Genomic DNA, 5,748 nt, shown 5'->3' with positions numbered 1-5,748 from the left:
GCCATCGGGAGATCTTTCAAAGCTCCAAAAATTCTAGGACAACTTTTGTATGATGCTATAAATCATAAGCAACTTTTGAGCCAAAATTAAATGAAAATTCACCAAATTTGCAACCTTTTCAAACTTGCTTCAATTTTTAAGGCCTCAATTTAAATCCCAAAATTTGGAAAAATTCACTAATATTCTTTACATGCCATGGAATAATATCTAAAATTATTTCAAACCCTATGTTGCATAGCATATTTGTGAGTTCCTTCATAATACATTACTTAAAATTAAATTTAACAATTATTGTTTAAATTTACATGCACTCAATTTCTTGCTCAAAACATTAATTATGATGCTTATGAATGCTCAATGACATGTTTAAGAATTTTGGACTATCACAATAGGAGACGTGAGAGATAGAGGCGCATTATTCAAAAAGGAGAGATGGGCTCATCTCAGCGAAACTTCTCGCCCACTTACGTCGGAGGGAATCACCAGAGGATAGCTTGTGGCAACATAGAGGGGCATATTGTGACACCCTAGGGTCCCACAGAAATCTGGAATGCTACTTAACTACGCTTTAAGCATGCTGAACTATATAAAAAAAATTCGGCAGCACCTTTCTTGAAACGACAGGCAAAGCGGAAGCAACATCAGATAGAGGTATATATGATGAAATAACACCACACTAACATCTAACAATATTCTAGTAAAAGAGAAGAACAAGCGTTTGACAACTCTAGGGCATTTTTAAGATAGTCAAGCAGTGACACCAGCATCTATTATATTATTATTGCAAAATTATTTTGAATGGTGTATGTAATGTCATGAGCATGTAAGATATGCTGCTAAGCCCTTCTCTCCAAGCTAGTTTCAAGAAGACAACCTGGGGAGGGAAAATGCAAGGGTGAGATTGGGTAATCTCAGCAAGCGAACTACTTTAACAAGCTATCTAAACAACAATATTTAAAGTTTCAATTTAAAACTTAAACAGGTATAAAAAGGTATTGCATTGTTCATCATGTTCATTTTTAAACAAGTTAAATAGCTACTTCTAAAATAAGATCGATAAATACATGTTCATAGCAAACATAACTATAACATAAGCAATATATAAAAAAACTATCTATCTCACATGACATGATCTCAACATCAATAATTGACTTCAACTTCTAAGAGTTAAATAGGACTTATAAGGAAAAAAATCATCATCCAAGGCATCATAAATAGAGTTCAAGTCATATTAATAATAAATGATAGCTTTAAGAATAACTTACTCTTCACTGCATACCTTCTACCATTAGCAAGATTACTCAAACATCTGCACACCATTTATCACAACCAAATTGTATATGGAAGATTACTATAACACAATATGATGCATATGGATACTATGCAATGCAAGTCCACTTCAATACCTTCATAAATCCATATATCATTCCACAGTAAATATATCCATAGAGAAGTGTCGCTTCTCATAATGACCTCCAATGCAACTTCAACATAACCAACAATCCATTCCATATAGTAATGCACATGAATGCAATGGCATGCCTTCTTTTACATCGCACCCCTCCTCGAGCAACATACAATGTGTACCGGTACTGTCGGTGTATCAGGAACCAGGGGTCCCTGAATCCTGAGACCAGGCCGGCCGCCCGCCACATGTCACCATCCCGCGAGGTCCCCCCTGCAGGATGAGGAGAATCTAAGTTCCGGGAGAAGGTGCTCGGGGCCACAGCCTCTGGTTACCGAGCACCCCAGTTCCCCGATGACCCACCGAGTCCAAGTACCGGGAAGAAAGTGCTCGGCAGGGTTCCCACTTACCCCCGAGTACCATAGTCCCCCGATGGTTCGAACAGCTAAGTGCTCGGGAGAGAGTGCTCGGGGTTGCACATGGCAGCCCCCGAGGACTCGGTTCCCCGAAGGATCTGCTCAAGTGCTCGGGAGAGAGTGCTCAGGGCTGCACGTGGTGGCCCCCGAGGACTCGGTTCCCCGAAGGATCTGCTCAAGTACTCGGGAGAGAGTGCTCGGGGCTGCCGTGTGGCAGTCCCCGAGGACTCGGTTCCCCGAAGGGTCCTACAAGAGTGCTCGGGGCTGCATGTGGCAGCCCCCGAGCACTCGGTTCCCCGAAGGTTCGCGCAAGATCGCCCGACGACCCGAAGGGTCCCGTCGGCGGGGTGTCAGCCAGTCAAAGGTCCAATGCCGCATTTAATAGGCACGCGCGGCCTGACATCCTGACATCCTGACATTCTCAGCTGCCCACGCCCTAGTGTCAGTCCTCGCCATGCTTTGGCAGGGGGGCGTGGGTCCATTAATTGCACGGGGTTCGTCCCGTATCATCCGGGTGCCTCGGGATAACGTTGCCAGGATCGAAGCGCTCCGCCTGCCACCCTGCCCTGACAGAAGAACAAGACAGGGTGGGCGCGCCGGGTGCCTCTGTGGCCGCCCGGTGGGCCCTCTCAATGGCGCCGGAGGACGTCCACAGTGGCGGGTGGTCGGATGCGCGCCGCATTTTTCCACCGCCCCTGTCACTTCGCCAAAACGGAATGATGACGCCTTTCTCCGTGGCGCCTTGGCACTCGCGCCCCCTCTTTCCCATTCAGGATAAGTCGAGGTCGGCGTGTGTATAAAAGGAAATGATGGAGAACACATGAAGACACACTAAGTCTAGCAGAAGACTAAGTGCTAAACCAAGTTCGACAAGGAACGAAGTTGAGTCCAGTCCCAAGCCAAAAAGGGATCATCAGAAGCCCAGATCAAGAGACGAAGAACATCACAAACCAGCTCGAGCAGAGCTAGAACACGGGAGCCTCAAGCTCTCTGTAGACAATACACCCTTGTAATCCGACACATCCTTGAAGAATTCCCTTCAAGGAAAGATATTGCACTCACACAGGAGTAGGGTGTTACGCCCCCGTGCGGCCCGAACCTGTCTAAACCCCGGTGCATCTATCTCTTTTTTGCACTAGGTCGATCATCCCCCACCACCAGCCGTTGCATTTATTTCCGTTTCCGTTTATTTCCCCGACGAGCTCGTTCAGGATCATCCCCCGGCCGAATCTTTAAAAAGGGGTCTCTCGGGATCTCTGCGACAGGAGTTCATCCTCCGACAGGTACAGTCGTGATCTTTACGACATAACTTTCAATGCACATGATATACTTCAAATACCAAAATATAAACAGCATAGTTCACAACCGTGAACATACATCAATATAAAAGCATTTTGTAGATAATTCATATAAGCCACCTTCATCCACATATATCCACCATTACTTCTTCATGTTAAAGTGCAGATGACATGAACATAAAACATACAACAACAATAAACTTACTTTGAAAGAGCAAGGCTAACCCCATTTCATAATCACATATTACAAGTTTAATTATATGTAGGCTACAAAAAGATAACAACTATGCTTCTACTAGCTTATCATTTAACATGCAGAGGGTTTTAAAAGGGTTATATTCTAACTAGTTATAGACATATGAAACAGCTCTCCAAAAGAATTAATTTCCCACTTACAAGTCAAGCATATCCTCTACTATAAGCTTCTACAAAACCGACATCATTATTCTCAAGTAAACATAACATTAGACATAAGGTGAGGTTATGCTACAAATGACTAAACCGACGAGGCATTATCACTATTGTATACGACTCCATCAACTATAACCAAAAGATTAAGCCAAACTTACAGATCTAGAGCAAGTAGGTATAATCTTCCAAATTAATAAGTATAATTATGTGTGCTGCATTATTATGAGTGGAGGTAGCAAAAATAACAAGTTAAAGTCATGGCAACAACCGTCACGCTCATTTGCCTTTACCGATGATGAAGACAAGACATACACGCATCGACGTAACACCACCTTGATCTCCTCCAAAACTTAGGGCAGCACGAGGTCAAATCCCTCTTTTTCTTTCTCTTTTCTTCTTCCTTCTTCTTCCCTTCCCCTTATTTCTTCTTTCTCGTTTCTTTGCAGCAGCAAGGTGAAGAGAGGGGGACGCCCAGCAGGCATCCTGCAGCAAGGGGGGCGGCCAAGGGTGAAGAGGGGGTGGAAAAGGGGTTGTTTAGGGAGGAGGGGCTGCCTAGGGTTTCATGGGGTACATGGGAGGGCGGCTGGGCTTTAGGGCCAGCCCATGGGCAGCCTAGACAACCCCCAAACTGATTTTTCTCTTCTTTTCTTTCTTTTGTGATTTCTTCCTTTCTTTCTTCCTTTCGCTGCGACTTGAAGGGAAAAAACTAAAGACAACAATTATTCTAGGTATTACACATATCTTCCATTTGGGTGAGCATGGGCAGACGCCCGACCTAAGTCTCTGCCACACCTTCCTTCCTCCTTCCCATCCTGTCTGGCGGCCGCTGTGCATCCATTCGGCAGCAAAAATGCGATGCAAATAGACAACAAAGCAAGGATGAGTTGGAGAAGAAGCGAGCATCGTTGTGGGCTGACTTGGGACGAGCAGGGGACATTTTGGGCCAAGAACAAGACGTTGTGGGCTGAGGAGAAGAATTCGTGTCTTGTGGGTCTGGAGTAGTCCGCAATGAACGAACATTTGCTTCAAAACTCAAACAAGGTTGTACGGTTGAAATTATAAATAAACGGAAAGTCTACGGCCCGACCCGTCACGCTCAAAGACTAGCGCACGACACAGGACTTGGCTTGCTTGCGGACCGAGCGGGATAAAGGATTGTTGTGACGCGGGCCGGTGGGGTGGACACTCACGAATAAAAACTTTTAAGCCAAGGCATGGACAAGTGGGCAAGTGACTTGTGTTCTGCTTTGCTCTACTAGTGCGTTCAATTACTTTTGAATGACCACATCTCCCTCATTTGTTGTCTGTTTTATCCTATTTGCACCATTGCGTTCCTTACATTAAACACAACAAATTGAAATCCATATTGCATATATTTTGAAGATATTTTATATGCATTGGCAAGTTACATGTAATGATACTAACAACTTACATGTAGACTTGCTAATAAATTATCCACATAAGTTGCTACAAAATAGTTTAATGAATACTGTTATCTCATCTAAAGTTTCTACACAATCTCCATATAAGTTGCTAAAACATGCACTGAAGATGCTAACATACACTCACTACAGTTGCTACACATTGTTACTAAAACATCTCTAAAGTTGCTACAATTTACTCCATGAAGTTGACATCAAAAAATTGTTGAAATTGCTAAACACACTCCACATAAGATGCTATCATAAGTTCAAATTTGAAGTTGTTACATAAGTTGTTATATTGTCTCTAAATAGTTTACTAATATCCATTCCCTGAAATTGCTACTAGTCTCACCATAAATTACTACTCAACATTCATCAAAATTTCTACTAGACAAATTCGTGTGTAAATTGATATTGAACATTTACTGAAGTTGCTACAAAGTCTTTTTTTCTGAACATAAGTTACTAATAATACTTATTGGAGTTGCTACGTATTTTAAAAGTTGTTACTGCATATTTACTCAAGATATCTACTAGTAACTCGTCGCACCTTGCTCCACGAGAAAATCATGACAATGTGTTTTAGGGACGACTTGTGGAGGGGAAAAGAAGAAAGATGCAGGTAGAGACCGGGATAGCGTGGAGTCGCTGGCCCTCGCGACGGTGAGGTGGCAAAGAGTAGTGGCGACGGTTGACGAACATTGCACGAAGTAGAAAAGTAGGGGTGGAGCTATTGCGCCGAATGAGGAGGAAGAACAGGAGTAGAGGGACGGTGCGCTACGCGAGGATGAAGG

Source organism: Phragmites australis, chromosome 6, assembly GCF_958298935.1.
Source record: "Phragmites australis chromosome 6, lpPhrAust1.1, whole genome shotgun sequence".
Lineage (NCBI taxonomy): Eukaryota > Viridiplantae > Streptophyta > Magnoliopsida > Poales > Poaceae > Phragmites > Phragmites australis.
Note: the sequence above shows the minus strand (reverse complement) of the source record.